The sequence below is a fragment of the Gossypium raimondii genome, chromosome 4, assembly GCF_025698545.1.
Source record: "Gossypium raimondii isolate GPD5lz chromosome 4, ASM2569854v1, whole genome shotgun sequence".
Taxonomy (NCBI): domain Eukaryota; kingdom Viridiplantae; phylum Streptophyta; class Magnoliopsida; order Malvales; family Malvaceae; genus Gossypium; species Gossypium raimondii.
The window spans coordinates 5028362-5045940 of record NC_068568.1 but is presented as its reverse complement, the minus strand read 5'-3'; the positions used below and the strand labels follow the sequence as shown (position 1 = coordinate 5045940).

The 17579-nt window shown below is 34.5% G+C and overlaps 1 pseudogene; it reads left to right on the top strand.

The window, feature by feature from the left end:
* The first annotated feature begins 9805 nt into the window (after window positions 1–9805).
* LOC105779106 (aluminum-activated malate transporter 2-like) lies at window positions 9806–16101 on the top strand (annotated as a pseudogene).
* Window positions 16102–17579: the final 1478 nt, after the last annotated feature.

The following is a 17579-nucleotide window of genomic DNA, read 5'->3' as shown; positions in this document are numbered from 1 at the left end:
ATGTAATGACACAAATATATTAGCGTGTTAAAATATATCACTGAAGTATATAAATTCATAATTGTTGGTTACCTGCAGTTGTTGATTCGTACTCTATCACACCCCAAATATAGAGATATTACCTTTTTACCCAAATACTAAAACACCCACCTCGGGAGAATTCAAACATCAAACTCTAATGGTTTAGAAAACAATTTGCACTCTCTCAAAATAGTTCTTCAATGAACAAATTAAAAGTGCTCTCAATATGGTATCATACATAACCTAGACAAGCTTTGATAGCATTTATCAATTATGGCTTGCTAACATAAAATCTAAATGAATACAAAGCAACTCCTTTAAAATAAAAATTACAATACATTTAATCAATGCATAACCGAATGAAGATATGGTCTACTAGGATCAGCAACTTAATCTCAATTAATTCTCCACACAACAAGAATAGTCTTGATTCATTCGAATCCAATCCAATCTTCAATACTCACGGATTGGTTTTCATAAATGAACTATAGAATCTTCAAAATATCAACATAATAACTAGTCCAAAAGGTTTGCTTCATTAAATTGTCAATTCAAATATGACAAGTATCTTCACTATCTCAATGGTAAAATGTCTTTGTACTATATTTCTTAAGTCGAATTTAATTTACTTGACTTTGAATTCGATATAATCATGTTTTAGTTATGGCTGAATTTCATATTAAATGTACATGTTTATTTTGGTTATAATTTATTATTGTTTTTAATCATCTTAGTATCACTGAGCCCTATTTCTCAATGTATGACTTTGTTGTTTCCATGTGCAGGTCTCAAACGAGAGCTTAGTCGACTCGAGGTCAAGCATCCAATTTCTCCCACTCAGCTTAGAAATCAACTCGTTACCATTTTGTATGTATATATGTATTTTGGTCACATGGCATGTACCTAGGTTTATTTTGGTTAGTTGTTAAATTAACGTTTTAGTACTTCTAGTGTCATAACCTATAATGTATGATTGGTGCATTTCATCTCTTAATCTGGAGTTAATTATGCATGTTTATAGATCTTTGATTGCATAACTAGTTTGGTTATGCTTTAATGAAATGGATGCTAGGTTTTCTTGGTAATTGAATGTGTTCAAGTTAAATGGATGATTTTTCATTGGTGTTAGGTGTGAGTATGTTTTAGGTACAATTCAGAATGATTTGAATGTTCGAATATGTGCATTTAAATTCATTTTGCCATTGAGTCCCAAGACAACAAGAGCATGTCTTGAGACCATTAGAACAAAATTTATTATATTGTACATTTGCTTTCTTGATGTCTCGAGACTTGTCAAGGTAGTCTTAAGACAAACTCATCTAGGTCTCAAGACTAGTAGCCTTGGTCTCGAGACAATGGCACATCGAAGCTAAATAACTTTTGCCCTGCTCCAGGTCTTGAGGCAAGAACTCCTTATCTTGATACATACAAACATCGAAGCTAAAATAGGAAAATAGAGGAGGCCTGTCTTGAGACTCAGGCTTTGTTTAGTATTGCTTCTCAAAAGTGCTTTTGGGGTCAAAGGCACTTTTCAAGCCAGAAGCAATGCTAAACAGACAACTTTTTGAGTCAAAAGTGTTTTTAAAAAGTGTTTTTCAACTCAAAGGTAAAAGTAGTTTTTTTTAACTTTTGTTTTTGGCAAAAGTGCTTTTAGGAATAAATAACAATTTTAACCATTTTAATGTATTTTATATAATATTTATATGGTATATGTAATTAGTTTCTTATTAAAATTTATTTTATATATAATATTATATATTTAAATTTTTATTGATCATATTTTATTATTTAAAATATAGTTTATATATTCGAATTAAATTTTATGAATAATTAATATTAATTGTTTAAAATATTTAAAATTTATATTCCATATATTTAAATATTAACAAAAATTATAATAAATTATTTTTATATTCTTACTAAGAAATCATAATATTAACTAATTTGAACATTATTTAAATGCATATTTATTACTTTATAACATAATGTCTAAAATGGACATTTTATTTATCAAAAGCACTTTTTGACAGCAATACTAAACATTTAAATCTTAAACCAAACTTTTCAAAATCACTTTTCCAAGGTACTTTTTAAAAGTACTTCTCAAAAGCAATGTTAAACTGACCCTCAATCTCGAGACTTGAGAACCTTTTTCTCGAGACATGAACTTTATTGTCTTGAGACATGTAGACATCGAAGCAAAATTTCAAAATTTATAATAAGGCCTATCTCGAGACATGTGTTGGTAATGCAAAAATATGGTCGCTGGAATCTGACCATTGCAATATGGTCGTTGAATTTTTTGGACCACTTTTCCCCTTAGAGAATCCTATAAATAGGATTCATTTCTCCTCCTCTTTTACAAGCAACAATAATCATAGCTTCTCTCATTCTTCTTGATTCTCTCATCTTTCTTTTCTTTAAAACTTTCGCATCTTACTAAAATTACATTAAAGGAAATTCTGTCTAGGCGATTGGATTTTAAACGGAACCGTCTGTGACCCATCCAACCTTTACTGGGAATTGAATCTAGTGTGATTTTTTTGACAAAGTTTTTCCGACCAGCTTTAAAGCTTTATTTTTATCTTATTTCTCGATTCCTTAGAGAAGAGCAATATCAATTGTGTTCTATCTTCCTCATTCGAGTGTATGAACTTGGAAGCACTGTGTTAACCTTGGGGGCGACGTCCATTTTCGATTACACCGATCAGGACGAAATCGCTTCTAAGGCAATGGTTCTTCATGACACAATATTTATTTATTTATTTTCTCTTATTATTTGTACTTGTCAGTGCTAACGTCTTTGTTTTGCAGTAGTAATTTTCTAACAACATGGAGTCCCTATTTTGAGACATATTGTTAAAACTTAACAAAAGAGTTTGGATTTGATACCTGAATTCGTATTAAAGCTCATTTAAACTCAAAATGATTAAATTGTGTTTATATAGTTTAATTATATGAAATGACATGTATATTTATTATGAGTTATTCCGACAACGAATATAGCATCTCATACTTGAATCTAACGACCAAATCAAGTAGTACAACATTAATTTCAATTTTTTTCCATAAGAGATGTGCAAAAGATGAAAATATAACTATTATCTAGATAGAAAACAACTAATTGATATATTTAAAACAACTAATCGATATATTTAGTAAGCCTTTATCTTGGAGTTAACAATTTCTAAAGCAATGAGGAGGGTTAAAAGTTGCTTGTAAACTACAATATTAATATATGTTTTTTAATTGTTTGAATGGCTACTAGTCAATTTAAGTTGTTAGTTGTGTCTATTCTTTTGAGTCTAGTTTGTGATTGTGGAATCATGACTTGATAGTTAGGATTACCATTTCTTACTGGTTACTTCAAGCACTATAAATATAGACAATAAATGTAGTTTCCTTTTATTGATTAGGCTATTAAATATTCTATGTTACATGTTTTAGTATATGAGTTAGTAATAAATTAATTTAATTGATAATATTTAATTATTTTATGATTTATTTTAGTAAAGAAAAGAAAAATTTTCGTTTATTTTAAAGATTTTATATTTTACAAGAGTGGTTATTTATATTTTAATCTCAAGTTTAAATTTATACTAACTAATTTTTATTTGATGTCTAATTGTTATAATATATATATATATATATATATATGTAATAAAAAAAATTCTCATATTAATAACCAAACGAGAAATTATTATTTTTAATGATTATGTAAAGCTATAACGGTATCCTTCCAGATCCATATTGAAGCACACTCTAATGGATTCACCAAGCTACCTCATTCTTCCCTTATCTTGCCTTCTTTTGGACTTTTACCTTACAAAAATTGAAGGCTTAGTCATATTAATTTGTACCACTTCTACTGCTAGATGCTTGGTTCTTTAATATGGTTATAAATACAGACCTTATATTGCCCCTTCCGAAGGAATATATGATATATGTTAGGTTCTTCTTTCTCTAACTCTTACTCGTGTTTCGTGCATGCAACCTTTACCAATTTTGCATTTGTCTCTTGAAAGCAATTCGCCTTATGGATTTAGATTCTGCAACATGTCATCAAGAGAAAGAAAAACAAGGCCAGTTTGGTCGTGGATGGTCATGCATTCCCTAAGAATGTAAAGATTAAGGTGTTCGAATTTGTTAGCAAATTAAAAAAGCTTGGCCAAGATGATCCAAGAAAAGTCATTCATTCACTAAAAGTGGGACTTGCACTCACTTTGGTCTCATTATTATATTACTATCAGCCACTGTACGACAGTTTTGGAATCTCTGCAATATTTGCTGTAATAACTGTCATGTTCGTCCTTGAATTTTCTGTGGGTAAGTTTTGTCACCCACACCCTTTATAGCTCCAAATTGATCAAAGATATATACATACGTACACTCATGGGCTACTCTTGGGAAGTGAGTGATAAGAGGACTGGCAACGTTGCTTCCTGGTGCTCTATGTTAAGATTCAACAATAAGGAAAATGGGAAGTAATTCTCTATTGTACTACTCAAACTAGTGACCTGTATTTAATACAAGATGAAGCTAACTAACTGCAGTTAATAACAACTTTATAACTAACACTAACTAATAATCGAACGTGTAGTTATTCCTAACATGCCCCGTACTTGTCAACTTTCCTTTCCATCAGAAACCTTCTGATTCATGGCAACAACTTGAAGTTGATCCCGAAACTTGGTGAACACTGCTACTAACAGTGGTTTTGTCAATATATCAGCGATTTGGTCTGAACCAGGTACATGTCCTACTTGGAACACCCCATCTGCAACCTTTTCTCTGACAAAGAACAGGTCCAACTCAATATGCTTGAACTTCGAGTGCGTAACAGGATTCCTTGCTACTGCAACCGCAGCTGAGCTGTCACACCATATCAAAGACTTATTTGGAACTGAAACACATAACTCAGTCAATAAGGATCGAATCCACACCATTTCTACAGCAACATGAGCAACACTCATGTATTCTACTTCTGTTGTAGACCTAGAGACTACTTGCTGTTTCTTTGAGCTTTAGGAAATTGGATTCCCTCCAAGAAACACACAAAACCCCGAGGTTGACCTGCAATCATCAACATCTGACCCCCAATGATTAAATGCTAAAGTTACATATTTTATGTAATTAAATTGGTTAATTTATGAGAGTGCACCACTAATTTTTCCATGTTTATGTTGAATTTTGTGCAGGGATGCAATTTGGGGCTAAATAGAAGAAAAAGGAAACAATTGGGCTAGATTGAAGAAAGAAGCAAAGAAGGAGGGCCAAAGTAGAATTTTTCCAAGAATAATTAGTTGAAATTGTTGACTTAGTGGGAGATTATTTTGGGATATTTTTTATATTATGGAATATTTTCCTTAATTTTCTATACTAGTTGACTCTTAATTTAGTAAGGCCACTAGTATAAATAGAGGCTACATTGTTCATTTTAATCATCAAGCAATAAATCAAGCATTCATCTTTCAATACATTCTCTCTTTTCTCAAGAATTTATTTGTTGTCTTTAGTTTCATTTACTTTCAATTCCTACTTTTCCAGCTTGTTACCACTTAAACCATTTTCAATTTCCTTTTCAAACTTTCTTTCAATCTCCAGTAGCTAATTCACTTTATTACTTTATTTCACCACCAAAATTTCAGCCCCCAAACTAAAATCACGTTTCCCATTCCTTTCACCCATTTTACCTTATTTAATTATTCCAATACCAATATGCCCCAAACCTTAGCCAACTAAACCCATTTTCAGCTTTAGGCCAGAATTAGCCTCGTCAAAACTCGTGAGTTACGAACCCGAGCAATTTAACTCTTAAAGTTCCAGTACTTATTACTTCTCCGGATTAAGAGTATGATTTTGTCAACTCACAAAGTCAGATCAACATTAAGTCAAAAAAGACGTCGTTTGATTTAGTGTGGTTAGACGTACAGTTGGAATTCCGAAAGGAACGTTCTAATCGGTTTTCTGTGAACACATTGGCGTGCCAAGTGGAGATTGTTGTTTGGTTCCGTCAAGGGAAGTAGTAACCGGATTTAAATGTCCCATGCGATTGAGGGCATTGGTTCGAGCTAGGCTCTTCTAGAACGCAAAGCTGCCGGAGTTCTAAATCACGAACGTTTTGTGGTTGTTCGATCGGTAAGGGTTAGTTATTGGACATTCCATAACTAATTTACACAAGGAAGAGTTGGTGTCCGAGGCGTCCTTGGTAGCTATAACTAGCTTATTGGAAAAGAAGAGTTCATCTAATTTCGAGGATCGGTTCAAAGACGAGAAAAAATACGTGCCTAAGGCTGAGCTTATTCTAATTAATTTTTCTTCAAATTCATTTAACTGCTTTTTATTATTTCATTTTCAACTTTTACTTTTTACGAGTTTTATTTATTTATTTCAGGTTCCAGGTTTTCGATTTTATTCTCCCCCCTAATATCATGGGCACGACAACTGCCCCGACATAAATCTGGTCAAGAGAGCAACAATTTGAAGTAAACCCAGTCTCTGAGAGATTGACCCTACTCCCTATACTGCTCAAATTGCAAACTAGGCATAGGTTTATATTGGTGGACTCGACACCCATCACCCAACTAGCATCAAAATATCCTTCAAGGAAAAATTTTGAGGCTCGGGTGAATCGCAACCCATAGTCCAATGTTCCTTGTAGATACCTCAATATCCTTTTCACAGCTTTGAAATGCAAGTCCAAAGGTTTATGCATGAACTGACAAACCTTTTTTACAAAGTAAGCAATGTCTGGTCTAGCGATTACCACGTACTGTAAGGCGCCAACAATACTTCTGTAATAATGCTTATCCTCAACAGGACTACATGTAGCAGCTGACAGATGACAAGTGGTAGCCATTGGTGTTAGTAAGCCATTCGATCTATCCATGGAGGCTTTTTTAAGTAGATCAAGAATATATTTTTTCTGAGTCAGGAACACACCTTCTGAAGTGTAGTTAACCTCGATGCCAAGAAAATAGCTCAAGCTCCCCAGGTCTTTTAAAAAAAACTGATCATTGAGCTGAGTAACAAACCAGTCTATAGCCTGAAAGTTATTCCCAGTGACGATAATGTCATCGACATAGACTAAAACATAAAACAATTGAGAACTTGATGAAGAATGAAGAGAGAACTATCAGCTTTGGAGACCTCAAACTTTGTGGTTACCAAAAATTCTTTCAACTTATAAAACCAATCCCGTGGTGCTTGTTTAAGACCATATAACGCCTTTTTCAGTTTACAAACTAGGTTCTCACCATTTGGCCCTTATTGTTCAAACCCTGCTGGCTGCACCATGTAAATTTCCTCACTCAGATCCCCATTCAAAAATGCGTTATTAATGTCAACTTGTCTAAGTGGCCAGTTTAAAGACACTGCCAACGCACCTATAACCTTTTGTGTTAGGAACACTGCCAAGAAACACACACTTTTGAGATCAAAATTGTAACATATGCTATTGGAATGGCCTTAAATCAGGAAAACAAGCACATCCAAACACCCGTAGTAAACTATAGTCAGGTTTAAGTCTGTGAAGTGCTTCATACGGACTAACTTGATATAGTACAGGAGTAGGTAGTCTGTGAGTCAAGTAGACTGTATGTGTAAAGGCATAGAACAAAAATTTTAAAAGCATATTAGACTGTGCTAAAAGAGACAAGCCCATATCAACTATTTGTTTATGATTTCTTTCAGCAACCCCATTCTGCTCTGAGGTGTAAGGACAAGTGACCCTGTGCTGCACACCAAGTCGAGAAAGCTCTTTTGATAAGACACGATATTCTCCCCCATCAGTTTGTAGCATTTTAATAGGATGACCAAATTTTACTTTAACCATCTGATGAAAATTCAAAAAAACACTAAACCACTTTAGACTTGTTTTTGAGTAAATAAATCCAAGTATATCTGCTATACATGTCGACAAAAGAAACGTAATAAGAGAAACCATTGGAAGACATATGAGCAGGTCTTCATACATCAGATACCACAAGTTCAAAAGGGGAAGAATACATTGTATGTGAAGAGGGAAAAGGAAGCTTATGAGTTTTGCCTAACTGGCAAGCTGTACAAATTCGCGACAAATCACTTTGTTTGAAAGGAATTCTACAAGATTTCAACACATGAGCAAAAGTGTTATGGCAAATATAGCCAAGTCTGTTGTACCATAAAGAAGAAGAGGAAAGCTAAACATTGTTCAATAAACTTGAGCTAGGCTTTGAGGAAAAATTAACTGTAGTGGAAGCAGACTTTGAAAACTGAAACATATATAAACCTTCATGCATGTGGCCCCCTAGCAGAGTCATCCCTACCTGAATGCCCTTCACAAAACACAGAAACGGGTGAAATTCAAAGTAGACACCATTATCTTTAGCAAACTGACCCATAGATATCAGATTCTTGCAAACTGTAGGAACATGTAAAACATTCTGAAGACGCAAGAGTCTAGAGCCAGCCAAGAAAGTAGATGATCCTACATTAGCTATAGAAACAGACTCAACATTTCCCATAGTGACATGACTTGTACCTATGTAGGGAGAGGCAATCGTGAGATTGGACACTTCAGGAGTAATGTGATTTGTTGCCCCAGAGTCAAGATACCAGATCGAATCAGGTGGAGAAGATGCAGAAGCTAGAAGAGACAGCTGACTGGAGGATTTCTGAGGAAATGACCTATAGCAATGAGACATAGGTGAACAAGAAGGAACTAAAGAAGAATAACCTTGGCCATGTAGCTGATGGTAGTTGACTGTCATCGAGTTAGTGAAACCAACACTAGAAAAGTTCTCATCAAACCTGTGATAACAAGTCTGAACCATGTGTCCAACCTTACCACATAACTGACACTGTAGCCTGGAGCGAGACCAACCTCGACCATTTCCACGAGACCTGCCACAATACCAACCATGACCTTTCCCTTTGTAGCCTTGCTTATGATCCTGAGAGTATCGGTTGGACTCAACAGACTGTTTCAAACCAATGTCAGTATCTTGCTATCGAGAAGCCAAATTTTCTTGGCAAGGAACTTCTGTTAATAACTCCAGTTGTCGTGCTTCACAATTAAACAACATTTCAGTCAACAAATCAAGAGAAAAAGGAGTTGCTGAGGCAAACACCCGAATAGACTCGAACTCAAGTGAAAGACCAGCCAAGATGACACTTACTTGTTCTTGCTTAGAGACAAAACTACCAGTAGTAGTCAAATTATCACTAAGATGCTTTACCTTAGATACATATTCTTTAATAGAAAGATTCGCTTTCTTGAGCGAGTATAGAGCATGACGCATGCTCGAGATTTTAATGGTAGATTTTGCACTAAATCTTCTCTCAATTGTCATCCATATATCAAAGCTTGTTTTGGCAATTGTAAGATGAACCAAGATATCATCTGTTACAGTGGACAACAGCCAAGAAGCTAGAAACTTATCTTGCTTCTTATGAATGAGAAAAGCTAGATTTTCAAGTTGCTGACCTTCAGATCCAATGATTAAAGGAGGAGGAGAAGGGACTGTACCTAATACAAACCCTTCAAAACCATAATCCTCAAGAATCAACAAAAGTTGATGCTTCCATAAAAGAAAATTGTGCGCATCAAGTTTGATGGTGTCGTGTTTGGAGAAGTAATGAACTGTAGGTACGCAGAAACTGCCAGGTCCTTGCGAATGTACAGCCTCCCCAGTGTTAGAGGAATGACGAGGTGTGTCAACTACTGGTACACCTTCTGGAACGGTTTCAGTGGCCATGGAAAGAAAAAAAATTCTACACCAAGAAAACCTTTGCTCTTGATACCATGTTAAGATTCAACAATAAGGAAAATGGGAAGTAATTCCCTGTTGTATTACTCAAACTAGTGACCTATATTTAATACAAGATGAAGCTAACTAACTGCAATTAATAACAACTTTATAACCAACAATAACTAATAACCGAACGTGTAGTTATTCCTAACACTCATGCGGTTGGGGCTCATCATCTAGATGCATAGGTGAGCCAATAGTACTTGGCTTCTTTGTCTTCCTCCAAGGTAAACTGAAATCATTTGACAAAATATTAATTCACAATTTTGCTTTCTCAATGGGATATAATATATGCATGCGTCTTTGTCAATGGCAGCCGGGGTGTTTACGTTTGCAAGATTCTTTCCCAAAATCAATGCAAGATATGATTATGGGTTGTTGATATTTACGTTGACATTTGTTTTCATATCTGTCGGGTTATCAAGACAATGAGATATTGGAACTGGCTTACAATAGATTATCAACCATCCTCTCAGGTAGCTTCACTTGTATCATAGTCTCCATTATGGTTTTCCATGTCTGGGCTGGTGAAGACCTCCATATCTTAATTGCTTCCAACATGGAAAAGCTTGGCAGCTTCCTAGAAGGTCCCCATTCATCTCCTCTACTCCACTAATTAAAATTAGCAGTTATTCTCCGTATTTATATTTTCCCTTTAACCAAACACATTTTTTTGCAGGTTTTGCAGATGATTACTTTGAAATGGCTGATTCCAAACAAGGTAAATCCATCTTACAGTGATATTAAACTGTTCTTAATTCTAAAAATAATGAAGATGCATTGGTAAGTGAATTAAAAGCTAAAGATAAGAAAAGCTTTGGGTTTTTTCTTGTCTTGATATCTGATATTAATTCACTTAGCCTTGTTAATTGTCATTTTTAGGCTAATTTTGCAAGATGGGAACTGATGCATGGTCGATTTCAATTTCGACATTCATGGAAACAGTACCTCAAGATTAGAGCTCTGATATGCTACTGTGCCTATTGTTAGTATATTAAATTAGTATATTGCTAATTTAATTAGTCGAAATAGTCAAAGTTTGTTAGAATTAACAAATTATAGTTTAGTTTGTTAATAGTCAGTTTAGTCAGTTTCCTTCTCTTGTAATTTGTATAAATACATTCATTGAATGAATGAAAATACAAGTAAAAATTTTACCAAATACACAATTTCCACATGGTATCAGACGTTTAAAGATTCTTCCGCATTTTATCTGCTTTTCTGCATTTTCTTGGCATTTTGTTGGCATTTTCCTGGATTCTTTTTCCATTATGCCTGTTAATTCATCAACGATTGAGCTTTCTGATCCTACAATTCCTATTTCCAGTCCTTATTATTTGCATCCAAATGAAAATCCTTCACTTATACTTGTTTCACCATCTCTCAATAGTTCCAACTATCATTCTTGGTCTCGTGCAATGCGTCTTGCACTTCTCTCGAAGAATAAGCTTCAGTTTGTTGATGGAAGCATTATAGTACCATCTGACACTGATTCTCTTTATCCTGCTTGGGAACGATGTAACACCATGGTAATTTCTTGGCTTAATCACTCTATCAGTTCTTTCATCTTTAGCAGTGTTCTTTGGGTTAATAGTGCATTTGATATCTGGAATGATCTTCGAGAACGATTTTCTCAAGGTGATGTTTATCGAATCTCTGATTTGCAAGATGAGATTTCATCTTTTAAGCAAGATGATCGGTCAGTTACAGACTATTTTACTGAACTCAAGATTCTCTGGGATGAGTTGTTACATTTTAGGCCTCTTCCTCGCTGTTCTTGCAATACACCTTGTTCTTGTGGTGTTTTGACTACTATCAAGTGTTATCATGATGATGACTATGTGATTCGCTTTCTTAAAGGTCTTAATGATAAATTTACTGGTGCGCGATCTCATATTATGCTTTTAGATCCTTTGCCATCCATTAATAAGGCTTTTTCTATGGTGATTCAACAAGAAAGACAGTTCAATACTGGAAGTTCAAAGGTGTTTGTTAATAATCTGTCTTCCTCTGATAATACCTCTAGTGTGAATGCTGTTACTAAGCGATTTGATGCTTCTTCTTCAACTGTTGACAAAAGATGGTGTATTTTCTGTCAAAGGCCTCGTCATACAATTGAAACATGTTTTCGTAAGAATGGTTATAATAATGGATACAGGGCAAAGGGTCAGGCTCGTGTCAACAATGTTTTTTCTGATGATGTTGCTGAGCCTCCACCTACTTCAACACTAAGTGATTCCTCATCTAATAATTCTGGTTTTACTTTGACTCAAGAACAATATTCACAGCTTCTTGCTTTACTCAAACCATCACCCTCTCCATCCATTCCCTCTTCTACCTCTTTAACCAACAATGTTATCCGTGACTCTCACTTTACTCTTGCTACCACTGAAGGTATATCTTTAACTCCTTTTTGGATCATTGATACTGCTGCTACTGATCATATTACCTATTCTTTATCATCTTTTGCCTCATATAAACATATTAAACCCATCCTTGTTACTTTACCTAATGGTACCAAACTTGAAGCATGTATATCTGGTACTGTTATTTTTCATGAACATTTATGTTTACATGATGTTCTTTATATTCCAGCTTTTACCTTCCATTTGCTTTCTGTAACCAAACTTACTACTACTTTGCCATGTTGTTTTACCTTTCATTCTAATGCTTGCAAGATACAGGCTCTCCCATCCTGGAAGATGATTGGTACAGCTAGAGCATATCGAGGTCTTTATCTACTTGACTATCCATCTCAAACTTTTACCCTTTCTACTACAACCTTTACTGCTACTACTACAGATGTATGGCATTCTCGTCTTGGTCATCTTTCAGACTCGAGAATAAAACTTCTTTTACCAGAAATACCTACTTTACAACTTTTTGATAATTCAGCTTGTAAAACGTGTCACTTGGCAAGGCACAAAAAGCTTTCTTTTCCTGTAAGCAATTCTGTTTCAATAAAGAGATTTGATCTCATACATGCTGATATTTGGGGCCCTAATCCTCTTGTTTCTATTAATGGCCATAAATATTTCTTGACAATTGTTGATGATTACGTAGTTATACGGCTTATTCTTTTAAAACAAAGTCCGAAGTTCGAGAACATATTCAAAATTTCTTCCAAATGGTTGAGACCCAATTTTCAGCCAAAATTAAAGTGATTCGATCTGATAATGGTTCTGAATTTGCTATGCCTTCTTTTTATGCTTCTAAATGAACCATACATCAAACATCTTGTGTGGAAACACCACAACAAAATGGCTTGGTGGAACGAAAACATCAACATATTTTAAATGTTGCTCGAGCCCTCTTATTTCATTCTCATACACCTCAATATTTCTGGGTATATTCAGTCTTACATGTTGTCTATCTCATAAATAGAACACCTACACCTCTCCTTTCCAACTTTACACCTTCTGAAAAGTTTCACCAAACCAAACCAGATTACTCTATTCTAAAAGTTTTTGGTTGTTTGACTTATGCATCTACTTTAACAGCTCATAGGCATAAATTTGATTCTCGTTCTCGAACATGTATTTTTCTTGGCCTTTCACCTACAGTTAAAGGTTATGTACTTTTTGACTTAGATACCAAAATCATTTTCATCTCTCGAAATGTAACCTTTCATGAACACCATTTTCCATTTCTTCACAGTTCCTTGTCTCCTTCATCACCTTCATTACCATTTTTAGCTTCCTCTCCTACCTATGATGAACCTATATCAGATTCATCTTCTTCTATTGAAACACCATGACCACCCACAAATACTGAACCACATATTGAACCACCACCCACAAATACTGAACCACATGATGAACCACATATTGAACCACCAACTCCAAATGTAACCCGTCCTACAAGAAACAGACAACCACCTCGTTATTTGAATGATTATCAATGCTCTTCTCTGCAGGCTGGTACCAATCTTCTCCCAGGTAATAATTACTCTCTTACTCAAACTTTTTCCTATTCAAACCTTTCAGCTACACATTTACACTATACTTTAGCCATTACTGCCACTACTGAACCAAAAACATACACACAAGCCGTAAAACATTTACATTGGCGAGAGGCAATGCAAGCTGAGATTAATGCTCTTGAACAAACTAAGACCTGGATTATTACTGAGTTACCACCTGGTAAGCAAGTAATTGGTTGCAAATGGGTTTTTCGAGTCAAACATAAGGCTGATGGCTCAATTGAGCGATACAAAGCTCGCCTGGTTGCTAAGGGATACACACAATGAGAAGGTGTTGATTTTTTGACACTTTCTCTCCGGTTGCAAAGATTACTACTGTGCGACTTCTTCTTGCTTTAGCTGCATCTCAGAATTGGTTTCTCCAGTAGTTAGATGTCAATAATGCGTTCTTACATGGTGAATTGAATGAGGAAGTTTACATGAAGTTACCCCTTGGATTTGAAGGATCAGACAAGAGCAAAGTCTGCAAATTACAAAAATCTCTATATGGCTTAAAACAAGCTAGCAGACAGTGGTTCTCCAAACTTACAGCTTCTCTTTTATCCCTTGGCTACAAACAATCCTCCTCTGATCATTCTCTCTTTGTCAAAAAGGAAAATGATTCTTTTACAGCCTTGCTTGTTTATGTTGATGATATGATATTGGCTGGTAATAATCAACATGAAATTTCTACAGTTAAGAGTTTTCTAGATCAGGCATTTAAAATCAAAGATCTTGGTGAGCTTAAGTATTTTCTTGGTCTCGAGATTGCAAGGTCAACTGCAGGAATTCATTTATCTCAAAGGAAGTATTGTCTTGAGATTTTGACTGATAGTGGCTTCATGGAATGTAAACCAGCAAAAACTCCAATGGCAACCAAATCAACCTCAAAATTGTGAAGTGATGACAGTGAATTACTTGCTGATAATACACTCTATAGACAGCTGGTTGGTCGACTCATTTATCTTACATCAACACGACCAGACATTTCATTTGCAGTTCAGCAGCTAAGTCAATTCTTGGATAAACCAACTGTGTTGCATCTTCAGGCAGCTCATCATGTATTGCGCTACTTAAAGAACTCTCCTAGTTCTGGAATATTTTTCTCAGCAACTTCTTCTTTGCTACTTCGAGGCTTTAGTGATTCTTATTGGGCTGCTTGTCCAGAAACCAGACGATCTATAAGTGGTTTTTGTATTTTTCTTGGTGACTCCCTTATTAGTTGGAAAGCAAAGAAGCAAACCACAGTGTCTCGCTCATCCTCTGAAGCTGAGTATCGAGCATTAGTAGCAGCAGCTTGTGAAATTCAATGGTTGCATTATCTACTTGATGATCTTCATCAACCAGTTTCTTCATCAACAAGATTGTATTGTGATAATAATTCTACTTTACAGATAGCTGCTAATCCAACATTCCATGAAAGAACAAAACACATCGAGATTGATTGTCATATTGTAAGGAGAAAGTTTCAAGCGGTGTGATACAATTGTTGCCTTGTTCTTCTAAAGATCGGTTGGTGACATGTTTACCAAATCCTTGGCTCTTGCTCCATTTCGAGAAATTTGTTCAAGCTAGGCATGTTGAATATACATTCTCTAGCTTGAGGGGATGTTAGTATATTAAATTAGTATATTGCTAATTTAATTAGTCGAAATAGTCAAAGTTTGTTAGAATTAACAAACTATAGTTTAGTTTGTTAATAGTCAGTTTAGTCAGTTTTCTTCTCTTGTAATTTGTATAAATACATTCATTGAATGAATGAAAATACAAGTAAAAATTTTACCAAATACACAATTTCCACACCTATCGAATTGAATCTCTTAATGGACACCTAAATTCTGGTCCCAAATTCTTCAGCTATTCTAAATTCTAACAAGACAAAAAGAAAATACAATAAAGTTTAGATTAAGTTATCATCTTATGTTGCAGGCAAAAGCAGAAATTCCAAGTAAAATCAAAGAGACATGGTGAAAATGAGCTTGGAATCTGGTAAAGCATTGAAGGAATTAGCACTCTCAATCAAAACAATGGTGAAACCATTTCCTGCTGATATCCATATCCAAAACTCAAAATCTGCGGCCAAGAGTTTGAACTCGTTGCTCAAATCATCTGTAGGTTTATGGGATGATAATATGGACCTCTCGCGAGTTGTACCAGTGGCCACTGTAGCTTCCTTGTTAATCGATGTGGTCAACTGTACCCAGGAAATCGCTGAAGCCGTTCATGAACTCGCATCAATAGTGAATTTCGAAGCCATGCATCCAGCCGACTGTCTCGCCCGAAGAACCCGAGACCGGACAAACCCGAAATTGTGAAATCTTCCAATGATGTAGTGTGATCATCGTAACTGGCGAGACAAGTTGGGAAAGTGGGACTTCTACAGCAACAACAATGGATAATTGTATTAGTAAACCTACGAATTGATTCTGCGGTTTAAATATTATATACTCCAGAAAAAATAAATTAAAGTTTTCAAAATAATATACGCTGAAGGAAAAATTTAGCCTTTGGAATTTTTTTAAAAAATAATTAAATATTTCCGAACTTCTATCAAATTAGTCTTTAAACTAATAAAATTGATCAAATATGCTCTTTAACTACGTTGACCGTTTATTAGTTTAAAACCAGTTTGCATGAGAAAAAAAATGATTTCGATATACAATTAGCCATTCATTTATTAGTAAGTTTTAGTGTTTTTATCTACCCAATTATGAAAAGTTACAAAAGTGATCACTAAAATTACCGGTTTATGACATTTTAGCCACTTGCCCGTGAACTCGGTTTTTAACTCATATCCTTAAAAGCTAATTTGATCGTTAAATTATAACTAAAATGTCAATTTAATACTTTTTATTTTTTTAAAATTTAAAAATTTTAAAATTTTAAAATATAAAAATTCATAAAATATGGAAATTCATAATTATAAAAATATTTTTAAAATTATAGTTATGCGAAAAATTCTTAAAATTTTAAAATGTTCATAAAATTTTAAAAAGTATTAAAAATCACCTAAAATTGAAAAAATGATATTTATGGATTAACGATTACAGTTTACTCCACAAATTATCACTATTTGAAAATTATTTGTAAATATCATATCACAATTTGAACCATTGACATCAGTGTACCCTTTTTAATGAGATTTGCTTCATTAATTAAGCAAACTTATTTGTGATGCTTTACTATAAATCTATACATGGTAAATGAATCATATGAAATCACTTTAAGAAATGCAAATTTAAAATTCATTTGAAATAAATAAAGATCATCAAATTAGGCATATAGCATTTTCTTTTTTGTAACATTTGTAAATATAACAAACCTTTCGAGTCAATTGGCCAAATAGATTCTTTGGCATGATATAAGACATTCTACCATTATGTCTTCCTCCTTGAAAAGTATTCTTCTCAATCTAGGTGAGTTCTCAAACATTTTTAGCATAATACTAATTGTTACATCCTCTCCAGCTTAAGACATGTGGCAACATAACAAGTTACTTGGAAGACACCTTTCCGCTTGCTACCAAATGACCAGTCACTAAATGATTGATCGATAGCCCTGAAGGCTTGATTCTAGCCAACCTTCTGTGTTCCCTGAAAGGGTCTTACTCAGTCATCCCTGCAAGACAACCACCCAACCTTCTGTCTTCTTTTGGAAATATCCTAGTCGACCATCTGTTTTCTATAAAGGGTCTTCACTCGGCACCCGCTCTTTTATTCAAAACCTAACTTTTTAGGCCACCAAACCCTACGTGGGCTTAACTATTCTACCATATGGTTTAGAAGGAATGATAGAATGTGTCCCCT